This window comes from Notothenia coriiceps, unplaced genomic scaffold (assembly GCF_000735185.1).
Source record: "Notothenia coriiceps isolate Sejong01 unplaced genomic scaffold, NC01 NC01_scaffold00017067, whole genome shotgun sequence".
NCBI lineage: Eukaryota > Metazoa > Chordata > Actinopteri > Perciformes > Nototheniidae > Notothenia > Notothenia coriiceps.
Genome location: NW_011349768.1, coordinates 509,845 through 527,384, shown reverse-complemented (window position 1 = coordinate 527,384; position 17,540 = coordinate 509,845). Strand labels below are relative to the sequence as shown.

At 39.4% G+C, this 17,540-nt stretch overlaps 1 protein-coding gene across 1 annotated transcript in view; it reads left to right on the top strand.

Moving 5' to 3' along the window:
* Nucleotides 1-17,540, top strand: part of LOC104950042 (histone deacetylase 7-like) — a 232,818-nt gene that overhangs the window by 153,644 nt on the left and 61,634 nt on the right. The gene's annotated exons all lie outside the window — the stretch shown is intronic.

Genomic DNA, 17,540 nt, shown 5'->3' with positions numbered 1-17,540 from the left:
TGGGTCTCAAACGGTTTGGTCTAAACAAATATTTCCATCTATTTAATATAGTTGTTCAAAATAAGTTAAAAGATCATTCCAATGTCAGTAAAAAATTATAAACACAGTTTGGAAGGGGAGTGATTAGTAAAATACGCATAAATAAAAAGAAAGAATGCAGACTAGGTAAGATAAAGATATAGAGAGGAGTATATCAATGATGTGTTATTGGTTGTGAGCATATTATGGCTTTTGGAGTATTGAAATATATACAGTTCTGTTTCATATGAGTGTTGAGAGCTGTATCCATAAATCTCTTAATTTGTGCACCAGATTGATGCCTTTAACTTCAATTTAAAGAAAATAATCTTACCGGGGATGCATGCCCCCGGACCCCCCTATAGGATGTGAGGTCATCGCAAATAAAACAGGTTCATGGATAGATAAGTTTGCACACTCATTATACACACTACACATTTTTCTTGGATTAGTTAACACCATAGTCCCTAATATATATTTGTAGAAAGGCAGGAAATGGAATTAAATCGAGAACAATGTTTCATTGCGGAGGACCCCCTGTTTTGAGTCGCCCCCACTTCTCAAACCAAAGTTACAGCCTTGAGTACTGTACTGAAGAACTGTACTGAAGAACTGTACTGAAGAACTGTACTGAAAACTACTCAAGAACTGTACTGAAGTACTGTACTGAAAACTACTCAAGAACTGTACTTAAGCGCAGTTTTGAAGTCAAATTGTGAGGAAAAAGTGAAATTAGAAGAAAATAATCTGTGTTATGCTATTACTTTGTCTCTTCTGTGTTTTGGGGCCAACATCACTACATGTATATTTTAGAGTTTTAGGCAAGCCGGTTTTATTTATAAAAAGCATTCAGATTATAAAAATAATATTTGTTAGTTTCATTTTGTTTTTGTTTCAATGCTTTTTTCAAGGTTTTTAGGTCAGAAATTCTTGGATACCAAAACTTTTTTATACAGTAACTAGAAGTGAAATGTGTGTTTGTTGGCTGTAGGTTCTCCGTTCACCCTCAGTACTCCGAGTGCCCCGGGTCCGCTGGTCTTCACGGCTCTGAGTCCAGACTCTCTGCATCTCAGCTGGGACAAACCAAGGAAACCCAACGGAGACATCCTGGGATACATCGTGACCTGCGAGCAGCTGCACGGTGGAGGTGAGTCAAAAACCCTGAAGAACAAAGAGAAAATTCGGACCAAAAGTAAAAAATCGAATTCCCTATATTAGAAAAAAAAAAATAAAGTTATGAAAAAAGTAAAATTCTGAAAAAAAATGTCAAGTTTAAAAAAAAATATCAAAATTATGGAAAAAAGTCACATTCTGAAAAATACATTTAATCATAATTTTTTTTATCAAATTACGAAAAAGAAGTCAATTTACAAGAAATTCTAAGAAACATATACAAACTTATGCAGTTAGTTTTTCCATTTGTTCGGTTCCCATTTCTCTTTGTTCTGAAGCACATGTTCTGTGTTGTTCTTCCAGGAGACATCCGCTCCTTCCAGGTGAATGGAGACACCTCTGAGACGAGTCTCACCGTCCCGAACCTCACGGAAAACGTCCCGTACAAATTCAAAGTCCAGGCTCGAACCACACAGGGCTTCGGACCCGAGAGGGAGGGCATCATCACCATCGAGTCTCAGGACGGAGGTGAAACAGATTTAACATTGTATTACTTCAGTTTCAATGTCCACAGAAAATTGTTAGTGTACAGTTTTATTATTATGCTGCTGTGTTTATTGTATCTAACTCTGGCAAAACAATTTCCTTCGGGATGAATAAAGTCCTATCTTATCTTATCTTAGACATGAAATACAAAATATATTTATTTTTTAACTCATCCCTTTCTTTTTACATTTAAAAATGAAAGCGTTAAAAAAGATTAGATTATTCAATCCACTCAAAATTTCATCCAAATCACTCGATTTACAAACTTCCTGCAGTTATTGTAGATTATCAGTTGTTAAGCATTGCCTATGAAATATCCATAAAATACGTCACTTAGTTAGGGGTAAAGAGGTTGAGAACCACTTGTCTAGTGCATTAATGTAATCTAAGTATTTCTTTCCTTCCTCTCTCCTTATAGGCGATATGTCTCAGTACGACAGCCAGTCGATGTCGAGGAGAGAAGTTTTCCAGTTGCCGACAGATGTCAGTACTCTGACCAACGTCTCGCACACCATGATCAACGACCCCTACTTCTCAGGTACAAATGAACTCTCATCAATCGCATGTATCAATCGTATGTCAATTATACACTGAAACTTTCATGTGTTTTAAAAAAAAAAGGACTATTGGTTACCTATCTTTTAGACTTAATAATACACATTATACTCGGCTGATCATCGGGATAATCTCAACATATTAACAACACTTTATGGTTTTTGAAGTAAAAAGCAAATGTTATAAAGGCTAAAGGACGTCACCACTGCTAAGCTAAAGGAGGCTAATGTTGTGCTATAAAGGAACTACAGCACGGTCACATGACTTCACGTCACCACCGCTAAGCTAAAGGAGGCTAATGTTGGGCTATAAAGGAACTACAGCACGGTCACATGACTTCACGTCACCACCGCTAAGCTAAGATAACCTTAGCGAGATAGAGAGAGACGGAGTCTGTGATTGTGGGAGAGAGGGAGAATGGGAGCTGGTCTGCTCTCTCGTCTGCTCTTCACAACTACACTTTATTTATCTCCACATATTAATGCCACTACGATTTTTGAAGTAAAGAGGCTAATGTTGGGCTATAAAGGAACTACAGCACGGTCACATGACTTCACGTCACCACCGCTAAGCTAAAGGAGGCTAATGTTGGGCTATAAAGGAACTACAGCACGGTCACATGACTTCACGTCACCACCGCTAAGCTAAAGGAGNGTGTGCCTTGGCAGTCTCACGACAAAAAGAAAAGTCTTCAGCCTGGATTCAAAAGTAGTCAGAGTTGCAGCGGACCTGCAGGTTTAGAATAAAGCTTCTAACTATTCGATACATCCTTAGAAAAAGGGTTATAGTTTCACTTGTATTTAACTTATAGCACATGTAGGAGAAGTGATGTGAACTTGTTATTTAAAAGAAATGGCGTATTTGTTTAGATTTGGTCAGCCATGCAGCATGTCACATGACCATACTACATGTTGGCCAATTGAGGTTAATGCTGGTGAACCAACTAGTATCGTTTTCTCTTTTATGATGGATTCATCCTTGTGTTATTGGTGCAATACTATGAGCTATAAAAAACGTGGCTTGGTGGATCACGATATATAATGAATGCCTTTGATCCATTGTGATAAGAGCATAGTACAGGGTATATGCAGGAATCCTGAAGTCAGATGTAATGCCTTTTAAGACCCTTTCCATACATTTTAAGACCTCATCGCCACTTGGAGTTTTAACCGGTTACCTTGGCGACACACTTTACCTCACATTGACTATATACAGTATTGATTGTCCTTCCTCCTTATCTTCCAACCTTTTGGACGCTAACTTGCATTTCCCCATAACGATGTTGTTTAACAACCGGCGTAAACGGACCTTTGAGCGCTATGCCTTAAATAAACTACACAGAATCACACTACACACCTACGCAATGATTACATTCAGGCAGACTGTAGAATACAACCTCTTTGGACAATTGATTTACTTATTGAAAACAAGCTACAAAATGTAACACCTTGGGAAATGCAGTTTAATACTTTTTAATAGCGTTCATTTTCGCTAAATTGATTCATCAACTTTTAATACTTGTTAAGACCCCGCGGACCCCCTGTAGTAGCAATACAAGAGCACATGTTTACACTGATCCAGAAACTCTGAAAAGTGAAACTTCCCTGTATCCTGTTGACTCACCAGTTTGATGATCTTAATGAGAACCCAGTTATTGGTGGAGGAGGTCATGAGTTTGAAGAAGAGCGGGGCCAGAGACAGGTAGTTCTTAGGATTCCTCCGAGCCAGCTCACAGATAACATTTACTGCTGCAGACTGGACCCCTGCAGAGGAGCAACATGATCAGAAAATAGCAAGCAATCCAAATAAATGAATTAAGTCAAGACTCTAAAACAATGATGTCCCAATATGTATATATGCTCATTTTCATTCATTTCTTACTTTTTACATTTTTATCTTTAATGTTATTAACCTGTGTGAATGTGTGCTGTCCCTTTTTTTTCATCCTTACCCTGTTGCTGTTTGAACGACTGAATTGACCCACGGGGATTAACAAAGCTCCATCTTATCTTATCTTATGTGTATGATATAGCAGAGCACAGGCAAAGACATGCTTTTTATTATATGTGTGTTAAAAATCTCTCAGGGTGGCTTATAAAACTGAGATAGTTGTTACATTTCAAAGTTCATGGGCAAAGTAAATTGTCAGCCACATCCATGTTCAATTCATTTTTAAGGTGAATCTACCTTAGTATTTTTGAGGTTGAATAAAACCCAGAAATTCTTCCTCCTGTTTTTCCTTTTTCTCAACCAAAATATACCACAAACATTAACCCCAAAATATAAACCAAACCCTGCATTTGTCAAATGTAAGGACTCTTATTACAAGCGACAAAATATCTTCATTAGATGCATTTTTTTAGTACGGCAGTGGCTCAGTCAGTAGGGGCTTGGACTGTAGGGTCGCCGGTTCAAGTCCCCGACCAGACCTAAATATGGAGTGTGGTGTGCTACTTGGAGAGGTTCCAGTTCACCTCCTGCCCTGCCGTGGTGCCCTTGAGCAAGGCACCGGACACCCCCCTCACTCCTATTGCTCCCCGGGCGCTGTACAATAGCTGCCCACTGCTCCTAGTACTAGACTCCTGGTGCTAGGATGGGTTAAAAGCAGAGAACACATGTCACTGTGTGCTCGCGATGTGAGGCCATTAAAGAGGGGTTCATCCCTCCCATTCTATCTATCTATTTTGTTTCATTAATGTGCGCAGCAATTTCTTGTGCCCGATGTTCAATAAATAAGTGTGACACCACACTGGCATGCCATAAAGCCGGATAAATGTCCTGCTAGAGGTTTTAGTCGGTGCAACAGAAATAGTCCCGAGCTGTTGAATATTCCCAGACAGCCCTGGCACTCTCACAGATGAGCCTCCCTTAATCTCATATTCTTAGGTGCTGAATAATTCATAGGGTTCAGGTGACAGAGCACAAGCTTCCTGCGTAACAGACTGAATGCAGAGTGTCTCGGTACCGGGGTCTGGATCCTCTAGTTTCTCCTTCAGCCTGGGGAAAGCAGGTCGCAAGGACTCCGGGTACTTCAGGAACACTTTGTACATGATCAACACCGCTTTCTTTCTGATGTACGGTTTAGTGTGGGACATCTGGGGGGAGAAGTAAAGACAGTTTATAAAAGCAGAGTATATGCAGGAATCCTGAAGTAAATGTAAAACCTTTTAAGAGCTTTTTTAAGACCCTTTCCTACATTTTAAAACCTCATCGCCACTTTGAGTTCTAACCGGTTACCTTGGCGACACACTTTGCCTCACATTTACTATACACAGTATTGATTGTCCTTCCTCCTTATCTTCCAACCATTTGGACGCTAACTTGCATTTCCCCATAACGATGATGTTTAACAACCGGCGTAAACGGAGCAATCAGGCAAACTGTAGAATACAACCTCTTTGGACAATTTATATACTTATTGAAAACAAGCTACAAAATGTAATACCTTGGAAAATGCCATTTAATACCCTTCATTTTCGCTAAATCAACTTTTAATACTTTTTTAAACACCCTGACATCTTGAAGGCAAAATACTGAGACACAGGAGGAGTAAACGGAGAAACAAATAACTGTAATATGAAAAGAAAACCTAAAGAGTCATTGTTGGGAAACCTTCTGAATTATTCCCTATGACTCACCAGTGTCATAATGTCATTGGCCAGGTCCCGAGCCAGGTCAGGGGTCACAAAACAAGAGAGGCCGGTGAGGGCAACACCTGTGTCATACTGGTTGGGACTGCTGAGATCCTGGGGGGAAAGGAGATGAAAGATATTAGAAAGAGACCAAAGGACAGAAAAGGTTGGCTGAGGGATAAATACCATCAGATTCCCAGAAGAAGCAGAAGAAGAACGTCACTGACCTTTCGGATCTGATTGGTTGTCAGCATGATGACGTCAGTGCTCTCATGAAAGCACTGCGATGCCGCCAGGTAGCCAATCCTCTGCAGGAATGAAAGCAAGAAATGAAATGATTACATACTGTGCTGTGTTTGAACTGTATATGTCAGCACAATGCTATTATTAAAAACACCCATCAACCTGCAGCAGAGGAGCCATGGAGATGTACCTATACAGTACACAGTGTGATTATTCCTCGTGCTATTTTTGGGTACATAGTGGTGAAATGACAGCTTAGCATTAAACTCAGACCATAGTCAGGGTTTGTACAGTTTAAGGCAATCTGGGTTCAAGGCTTTTTTATGATTTGTTTTGATGCAACTTGGAATGAAATTAAAGACCAACATTACAATAACTCTGCGTGGGAGATTCCATTGCTTCACTTCCCATTAGTTTGGCTTAACACTTCCTGCTCAAGATTAACTGTGCCTTTTAGAAAGTGAATTCCCTGTCACAGGTATCAGCAGTGCTTCAAAATCTTAAAAGCCTTTTTTTTTTTTTTTTGCACTTCAATATTCTATTGCATGTGGTCTGAGCATCTGGATGGTTGAACAATCTAGATCTGCATGATATTGATGCAAGAGACATTCGGTCAATCATTTCAAAAAAAGATGTAACCAGGAATTTAGGGAATTAAAATGACTGAAAAACTGACTTCTAAAAACTTGACCTGACAAGTCTTAGCAGTTGTTCTAATTTTGGATTTTAGGACATTTTAGTACCATGAAGACCTGGTGAATTCAGTGCCTTTTAAGGCTTTAGAGCAGGGCTATTCAATTGGCGGCCCCGGGGTGATATTTACCGGCCCTTTGAGTATAATATTAAAAAGTAATCTAATTTTTTTAAAGGGCCAGAGTGCCTTTATTCCAGAGAGGGTGTTACATTGAGAGATAGAGGGGAAGACATTGCCTGCAAACTTCAGCGGGCTCGGGTTTCGAACCCACCTACTAGCTACTGTAGTGACAACTCCTGTCATTTATTGCATCTCTGCGTGAATGATTAGATCATTTCACCGAAGTCAAATGAAATGAAATGATGTTGATGGTTAAATGAGCTTCACATGTCTGCCTACTGAGTTCTGAACTTGCCATTTAGATCCATGAAGGCCTTGGGGTTATGTTGTTTGATTGAATTAAACACAATATAGTCACTCCACTATGCTGTTGGAGTATTGACTGGATCTGAAGATCTTAATATGATTGCTCATATTTCAAGCCATCTTTTTCCCGGCCCCTTGCTTTGGTTCATTTTCTTCAACCGGCCCCATTCCAAACTAATTGAATAGCCCTGCTTTAGAGGATCCACAGGAAAAGGGATCACGACCATTAATCCAGAAAGTTCTGCATTTGCAAGACGTCTAAATGTATTCTAATCGTACCTTGTATGTGAACTTGGAGGAGCTCATGACTTCAACGATGTTGAAAGCGGCCCAGCTGACATCATAGCCGAGCATCTGAAGCTGTAACATGAAAAAGAGAAGAGACAGTGGGTGAATAAAAGTAAGATGTCCCTGTGGCTCACAGAGAGGCTCGATGCAACAAGCCATCTAAAACTAAACGTGGGCCTCGTTGGTTATAAATAGAAAGAGTGCTTTTACAGAGATTGTGCTCAATAAGTGCGGCTGTGAGCCATTATGCTGTGTAGTGACCATTCTTCATCTGCAAAACCACATGTGTACATGCAGGTTTGCTTCCATTTAATACAAATGTATGAAGTGGTTTGTAGCAGGTCACTTCTATTTACCCCTGACGAGCCATGAGCCAAAACAGTGGGCTTTGATTCAACATGGTGCTATTTGAACAGAAAAGATCATATTCAAAGAACAAAGAGTCTGTGTGTGCGACTCGTCCCTTCTTCAGTTATTACCATGGAAGAGATTTTTCTATTGCGTGCATGCGTCAATGCTGTCTGAACATTTTTAATCATATTTGAAAGCATCAAATGTAATGCCTGCCTTAAACGAAATATTCCTTTTGACGGGATATATAAATAAGATTATATTTCTGACCTGCTTTGGGGGTCATGTGAGAAACCACAATTATTTCTTATGAATCAGATCATATCGGATTTGTTTGTTTAATTGTTCTCTTTGTTTGTCTTGGGTGTTGATTGTTGAACTGGTTTCCCTGATAGCATTGTAAGAATAAAGAGACTTTGGCTTAGACTTAGTGAGTTGTTCCCAATAGCAGAGACTTGTGGTGTGTGTCTATCCAGAGAAACACAGGTGGGTTTCCACTGAGAGACAGAAAATGATAGTGTGTATCAAAGTAGAAAGAGAGAGTGATTGTGTGGAGGGTGCTGGGAGAACTTACGTAGGTGAGCTTGCACACGGCATTGGCTTTGACAGCGATGTTGTCCTGCTTGAGCTCCTGTTTGATTTCATCGATGCATGTGGAGATGTACTTGGCCTAAGGGCAGACAAAGGAGAGGACAAACAACAGACATCAGATCAGATTAGGAGGATTGATATCCGCAGTGGAAGGCTGCTTTCAGGCCCCAGAAACAAGCTGGAAGATTTCTGTTCAGTCTGTGGCTGTTATCCAACCCAGCAGAGGAGGAATTGAATGTAAAGCTGCAATTAAATATAATCAACTATACTATTGTTTTCAGTAAATAAATGCAAAAGTAGTAGATTATATAGTTTTTAGGCCCTCGCATATAAAGATATCCAGAGTGTCCCGGTTTTTATTATTTATCATATTACACAGAATATCTTTGGGGTTTGGACTGACAAACAAGATATTCAAAGACATTGCCTTGGTATTGTTTTTTACAAACGGTATATTATTCGATAACGACAATTATTGTTAGTTAAAACCCTAGCAAAAGGATTGTTTTGCAAGTCAGATAAAGTCAAAAAGGTCCTGAACTTTATCAAACAATGTATATAAAATAATGCAGGCTCTAACCCTGAATGTGCCCCTTGCATCGGCCTACATTTCTTCGTGTAGGTCAAACTCAAATCACAAGTCATTGGTTTTGGATCAAAAAGTATAATGTCATTAATTTCCTGGCGTGTGTCAGAGTATGCTCCCCAGCTGTGCCAGCCAGTTTCTGATTATAAAATACAAAATGTTGAGGTCCTGTTCCAAGTCCCAGAAAGATAATGCATGTGGTTTTGGCTTTTACACCAAGAAATGTCCCGTCCGGGATCTTGACACACATGAAATGGTACCACTTGTCTATGAGCTTGAACACACTTAAACACTGTCTATGCATATGATTTATAAAAAATATGAAAACAAAGGTTTCATAGAATTCAATTCAAACTATATTTAAAGACTTTTTGTTAATTGCCAATGATATTTAAGAGCGATTCTACACACAGCTATCCAGGTCTGCAAATGTTTATGCTAGAGGTTTCTGATAAAAAAATTGCTGTTTCTAATTTTATATAAATGAAACAATGAATGTCAGAAAGAACCATTTATAAAACCCTACTTCCAGTATTTTTGGCGTTTTTAGGAATGTTGAAAAAACTGATTCAAAGACTTTTTACAAATTATATTTTTAGATTCATTTATTCAATGCCTTTTAACACTTTTTAAGGATCAGCAGGACCCTTGTAAACACGAGTAAAATATTAAATTGTACCACTTTAAATTACACAGCTGCTGAACATTTCTTTATGCTAGTCTAAGGCTAAAAGCTGACTCTCTTCCATCCTCTGAAGCATTTTAACAAAAGAGAGTTTCCAGGGACTTCGCGCCTGAATGAATGAGTGAAAAATAGCTCTTCAATAAACTCCTGAAATAGAGAGAGCAGGATGTAGATTTCATTCAACACTGGAGGGCGAGCTAAGTGAGACCACAAGATAGAGAAATCAGTCAACCATTGTTGAGAGGAGCAGACCAGCAAAACAAACACACACATATAGCTCTGTAGAGTGAGAGTGTGTGCTGGTCATGTGTGTGCAGTCATGAGACAGCACAGTGTCAGGAGGAGGGGGAGAGGGGGAGAGGGGGGGGGAGGACTGAGCTCTGATGCTTTCCTGGAGAAACTGAGGCTACCAAGGAGTGATTCAACAGCAGATCACCAGACACACACGGTGCTGCATCACACTTGTTCTTAACGATTGTTTCAATAACTGAAATTGTTGTCATAATGCCAACAAAGCCACTCTTCAGCCAACAATGCAGACTCAGCTAGAAATAAACAGGAAGGTCTGTGCTTTAAAGGAAAACAAGAAGGCGCAGTGTCTGCTGAAGCCAAAACTTGACTCTACAATATTAGAAATATGCTTAAAGTTCTTACTGGTAATCTATAACATAGGACATCCTGAAAACTTCTTTCAATATGGCTGCTTTCAATTGGCATGTGAGGGAGAATGAATGAATGAACCGTACAAAAAACGCAGCACACACGTGAGAAACAAACTGTGGGCCGGCCAGGAAAAAGTCACACACTGAGGCGTACACACACACACACACACACTCACACAATGTATTAATATTTCAGCAAACTGTCCACTGTTGACTTGGCAACCACCACCTTATCCAGGCAGCCCAGGTTGGGTTACAACTCGAGAACTTCTAGGCCCATACATTAAATCAAGAGATCAAGAATTGATAGCCTCGAACAACATAGCCGATCTAAGTGCGAGATTTCCAAAAATACATACAGAAATGAGTACTTGTATGTTTGTGAGTAGATATTTTGCTATAGTTTACTTCAATTCATTAAAAATGTTTTTAATATTTTTATTCTGGCATGCAAGTTTTCACAGGATTATTAACTCATAACAAATGGTCCTTTAGAAGGTTAGGTATAACTTTAATGAAACACAAATATATTAATCTCCAAGCAAAATGTTTACATAGCTGATACGATGTGGGGGTTTTGCTCCTGCTTTTAAATTTGGTTTTCAAGCGGGTTGGCGAGCAGTAGGCTACAACTCTGCCACGTTGATAAAATCCCAAAGATCCCCTCAGGTTAGACACGCTACCTCTACTTTTCACATCTGACCTAAAGCTGGTAACTGGTGTGCACAGCAGCTTCGTCTGCAGCTTCGTGCAACAACAATCCAGGGATTCTGCATTTCACATCCAACCCCTCCAACAACCTGACATGTTTAACAGCAGTAACAATGTTAGACACAGTGAACACAGGGACAATAAAACTAAAAGAACAAGCTGATGTGAGAGATGGAAAAGTGACTGTCCCCAAACAGTGAAAGCCCTCTAATGGTCCATCCATCCCCCTCCTCCCTCTCAGGTCTGTGCTGTGATGAGCCTGTCATATTCACAGAGCTGTGACAGGATGACATCAGCTTCAATCACTGTGGGGCTGTATAAAACAAGCTGCTGGCTGCCTGACTCATTTGTCATTTCTCATGATTTACCCGTTTAAAGAAGATTTGCTGTTTCTTTTATTAACAAACGCACAGTCACACCTGCATTTGTAAACTCATTTTAAACCAGACAGAGAAGTTAAGGCCTGTTTGACACTCGTGTGCCCATGTAATCGGAGCATCATTCATTCAACAGGGTCCTCAACTCACAAGAGACACATATCACTGGATACTTCCTACAAAAATGAATCTCTACTCAGATCCTTCAATGCCTTTCTGCTGGAGTACGTAAAGTATTTCGCAAGAAATCCCCTTTGGTCTTAGAACAGAAAACTATACAACCTATATTTTCTATTTGGCTTAACATTTGGGATAATTTTAGTGGTAACACTGCTCATGTTTTGTGGGGTAACCCTTTCAATGTTTCCTACTCTTCATCTTTACTCATTGTTATTGTGTCTTATCTTGCTCTGTAAAGCGCTTTGGGATGCATCTTGCATGCACCAGGTGCTACAGTATATAAATACAGTTATTATTATGAAATACAAAAAGCGAATAATTGATAATGTCATGGTAAGAGGCCTATTGGTAAAACTGAAATTACATCTCTCATTAGCAGTAATCTCTGGTATGATCTGGATGAAATAGAAGATTAATATCCCGGTGAATTCTGATAATCTATCCTCCAACGTCTGTCAGTTAGCTACATTTGCTAGCTGTCAGTTAGCTAGGTTTGCTAGCTGTCAGTTACAACGTCTCATTGCTTAAAACCTAACATGTAACGTTACCATAAAGTTAACATCAACATTAATTAACTAAACAGTTATTTATCAAACGTTTAAATATCATTCACCGCCTAAAAGCAATTGTTTTGAGTAACTGTTGGTGAAATGACTGAGCAGACGCTACCGTTAGCCGGCCAGCCTACCTAACGTTAATTCATCTAGCGTTAGCTATTAATGTTAGCCGGCTAGCCTACCTAACGTTAATTCACCTAGCTTTAGCCATTAACGTTAGCTAGCTGCTCAGCGATAACGGTAATGTCACTGTGTGCTGAGTTAAACACATGAATGAATGTCAGGTTAAATATTGTTCCGGTGACACTGGGGGTTGTTTTACCTCTTCTTCCTTGTGATTCCTGATGCCACGTACTAAATCCTGAAGATTTTTATCGAACATCCGATCGATGCTCCCTTTGACAATCTTCAAAGCCATGTTTGCCTGTGACTTGTACCGCTTGTGTCCTGCGGGGCGTCTGCAGAAAGGAGTAAGTGGGTGCCGACCGACCCTCTGGACTGTCTCTCATCCACCCGGGTACCGAGTATGTGCAGGGTCTGCTGTTGTTTACCAAGCCCGGGCAGATGAAGCTGAGGCCGGACGGGTCGTCCTGTGTTGTGCAGAGACGCTGGGAATGGATCAGTGTAGGAAATGGCAGACAAAATGGCGTCTTAAGTCAGCTGACTTTAGTATTATGCGAGACTCTCATAGCAATCAGTGGAATTAAAGGTCCAGCGCTCCCTTCAGAATAGAAATCTGTTTGATGACAGATTTAGACATTCTAAATGTATGTCCTTGAATTCTTCATAATCTTGTCAACTTCTTTCTTCTTATTCCAATGAAATGTCAAAGTAAACATTCTAGGTCAAAGTCAGACATTTGAGATTTTCCCCAAAATAAATCGCACGAGAGGGATTCTCAGAAAATATAAATGATCTTTTAGGAAAAAAATCACTATATTCTTTTAAATCGGAATTGTGCTTTTTCCCCCCTCAAAATGTTGTCTTAAATCTCAGAATTCTGAAATTAAAGTCGGATTTAAAAAAAACTTTTGTTCATATACCTAAAGGTTTTTTTCTCATGTGCTCCTTATCCTGTCGCGTACATTAACAAGCCTACAGCATGTTCAGTATTTAATACCAGTGAACTTTATTACATGATACAAGGTTGACTATGTACTAACTACCAATAACCTAGAATAACCAACTATATTGTGATGTTTTGTACAAACACAGCAAATTAAGGGTGTTTTACATCCAGAAATGAGAAACAAAACCATGCTGAGATTTTTATTCAAGTCTCAACTAAGTCATAGAAATGCTTTACCAATTTACATAGCACTAAAAACACCTGTTGTATGCATAAGACGGGGACATGTCAAAATAGGCTGCAGCTACAAGAGATCTCAATAGCTTTTAAGGGCAGTTTTCAATCTGTACAGTTATTCCATTTAGTATGCAAGTTACTGAAAGCAGACACTATAGGGAGACGAGAGTGCAAGGTGTTTCACTCCACAGCAGTTGATATTTTAGACAAAACTGTAAATGCACATATTTGCAAACAAGGCTATAAAAAGTAGGTGGACCTCAGTTGAATAACATTTTTAAGTGACTCAATTATTGACTTTACATTTCAGACTGGATGAAGACCAGATAATAATATTAATAAAAAAGCTTAACATAAAAGACTCACAGATAGTACTTTACCACTCTTACAATGTCATACACACAGAAAGGAGGCCTTTGTGATGTTGTGTAGGCTTTATCAAAATGAAGCCAACAGATGTAAAGGATGCACAAAATCTTCCAATAGAAAAAAAATGAACGGCATGGCTCCATTTTCCCAAGACAATACATCGAAGTTTCATCTCATACAACCCCCACCTAAAATTCAGGTTAGAAGTGCTAAAAATGTAATCATTCAATATAATTACCATGTGACAGACCAAAGTAATGGTTCATGTGGTAGAAAGAACAGAATAGCAGGAGTACAGGGGGAAGACCGAGGACGGGCCGAGTGTTGTATAAAACCAAAAGTACATTTTCTGAAATAAAAAGGAGTCTGCGCAGGGCCACAAACTACCACACTAACAAGCTTTCCTTTTGTCGTCTTAAATAATGGACCAAATGGATTGAGCAACAGGGGCCTTCTCGTTTGATATCGTACAAAATGTCTATAAATCAACATTGACGTAACAGATACTGTAGGAAACGCAGGGGGCACTGTATGACGTCAAACAAAGAGGCCACCATCTTCAGCACTTGGTCCACTGCAGTGGGGTTTCAGGTCTTTCAGCTTTCTACAGCTGGCGGTTCCGTCTCTGCAGAGATGGACTTGTCTGCCTCTTCATACTTGTGAAGCTGTGGTTCAGCAGGGCTCTCTGGGCTCCGTCTGAACAGAAAGTACATCATCACTCACAAATACTGCTGTGGTTCAAATATGATTAGTTACTAAAGAGTGGATGCTACCATTAGCTTTGCAATGGCTAGCAAATGGGTCCTGTTTCTCCGAAGTATTTATTTTCTTTTTCCTTAACCTACGTATTATTATTATTATAAATGTTGATTGCATAATGACACCATCTGCATTTAGATGTGTTTTCTAAAAGTCTCACTATTACGATGATATTCTGTCTGACACCGAGTACAACCTAACAGAAAATAATGGCCTGATTTACAGCAAAAAGCCATGTAAAACAAAATGTAGTGTTTCCTATGGTTGTTGCCAACTCTTTTTCAATGAAAGTAGCTAGCATCAACTTAAGATGCGATTCACCAGGTAAAGTCATATACGCACATTTGCATATTGGTGTACCGTGGTGAGGGGCTGCTAGCAAGAACTAAAGACAGATTACTTTAAGCAGCATTCAAAATAAATAATAATGTATTTTATTTGTATATTTCTTGCTCTTTCCCTGATTGTCTTGATAAGTAGCTACATTTGTTGATTGTTGGAGGCTCTCAGGAGAAGAACAAAATCTAAGCAGATGTGTTTGAAACAGAGATTCCTGTCTTTTTTTCGTTGTAGATGAGCCAAGCTCTGCCTTCATAGCATGATCTTTGCCCATTCCAATTACAAGAGCATTAGTTGAGTTTACATGGGACGCATACCTGATTGGACTTGAAGCAGTATCGTCATTATTTTCCTCATTGGCTGGTGATTTTGGATTTTCCTTCACCTCCATATCATCCTTTTTCTCTTGTGAATCCCCATTCACTGGAGCAGAGTCTAAAAAAATGCAAATTAACATAAAAATACAAAATAAATCTAAACCATATTAAACCCAGATGGAGGTCATATCCACGGTGTGATTTCTTACCTGTGTTTTGTGTCTCCTTCTCATTATTTTCTGGTTCCTTCTCCTCTGTTTGAGGTTTAGCTGCCTCCTCAGACTTTCCCATAAAGCGTAGTTTTAACTTGTTGTAGACCTCAGTGGCTTTTATCATGACTGCATTACTGGCCTTATACCGTCGGATCTATATTGTCCCAAACACACAGAAAAAAAAACATGAAAGAAATTGGAAATACAAATGATCATTGAAATAGGAAAAATACAGGACTGCCATGACAGCTCTGATTTTCGGATAACAAAACAAGTTAGGTCGATATAAAAACGTATTCAGCATGGTGTAAATCAACATTTGAGTGAAATAAATAATTAAGGCTAATAAATAAGATCTAATTAGTAAAGTAAAGTGACCACATTTTTATATTGTGTCATTAGAAATCACCTCAGAGGCACAATCAAGTGTTGGATTAGTGCATTGTTCATTGATGATCAATACTCTGAAAAATCAATGGTAACCCCAAGAATGTCATTTCTGGGGAATATTTGTAATTTCCTGACTAATGCGGTGTACGTTACCACAAAAAGTACACACGTTTAAAAGAGGACACTATGCCATGTGTTTCATTTGCCGTTATTGTAACTGCAGGTTATCCTGTCGCAAGATACGTTTACGAACCTAAAGAATTATCATAGAAAACACACCTTTTTTAGTGTGGCAATAACTTCAGCGTTCTTATGGAGGATCTGGCTGGTGACGGGCACAGCAGCCAGTTCATCCAGCGCCTGTAGACACCGGTCTATGTCCTGAAAACACACAGTTATACACAATTTCATTTTTCATGCTGGCTTTAAAACAAAGACATGAGCAAATGTTGCTTGATTTAAATCATATGTCACTTACCGGGTTGTCCACTTTGAGTGCAAACTTTATGTCAGTGTGAAGTTTCTGTAGCTTTTCATCTGGTGATGGCTCTGCGTGGGAAGTTAGAGTCAATATTTTTTATTTTAACATGATTGCCCTCGATATGAATCTTTCAATCGTCTATGCAAATACCTTTGACGAGTACTCTTCAATAAACAGACTGACTGTATGAGGCACTTACCCTTTTTCTTTTCCACCTTCTTCTCTGGCGGCCTCTCTGGTTTGCGTCTTGGTTTTTCAGGCTTAGACCTGAGAGACAGAGACGGGGGAACTCTGTGATCTGTGTACATTAAATGTTAATGAGGTTCTTCTAATGAGTTTTTGCATACTGTAGTCCACATGTGTCAAACTCAAGGCCCGGGAGCCAAATCAGGCCCTTGGTGGATTTAATTACGGCCCGCAGGATCATTTTAAATTACTATTAGATCTGAACCCCCGGTATATTGCACGCACACCTTCACTCCATCCTGAGGGTCTCCTCAGCTCAGAGCCTGAGCCCAAACATTGATGAACTTGCTCCCAAGATGAGATGCCAAGTATCTGCTTGAACTAGCATCACAGAGCAGCACCCTGAGTTTAATGGATGTTTCCTTCTGCACTTTTTCTCTCACGACAACAGGGCGTGTTTGGTTTTTTCTTTGAGGGAAATAGTTTTGTTGAAGCTGTTGTTGGCCTGTGGAAAAATGTAATCATAAGAAATGACTACGGAAAAGCTGCAGATAGAGCCATAAGAATTGAATGCAACTGATTATTTAATCATCAATGAAGGGCCGTTGGTGAACTCTAGTTCGAAACCCGCCTCGGCCGCCACTGCGTCAGGCCGTTGTGTCCTTGGGCAAGGCACTTTACCCGCATTTGCTTCTGTGGGTAATGTCCACAGTAATGACTCTTACATGTGTAATATGTGTAATGTGTCATTGTAGAGCGCTTTGAGCACCTGTAAAAGCGCTCTAATAAAAAATGTAATGCATTATTATTATTATTAATGTTGTTTTTATAGGCAATCATTTAAGCTTTGTTAGTTCCAGGTTTAATATGTGCAATAAGTTCATTTCTAATAAGTTCTGTAATAAGCATTGAACCAGTCCGGCCCTCGACTCGTACCCATTAGTGTACCCTCTGTGTATTTGAGTT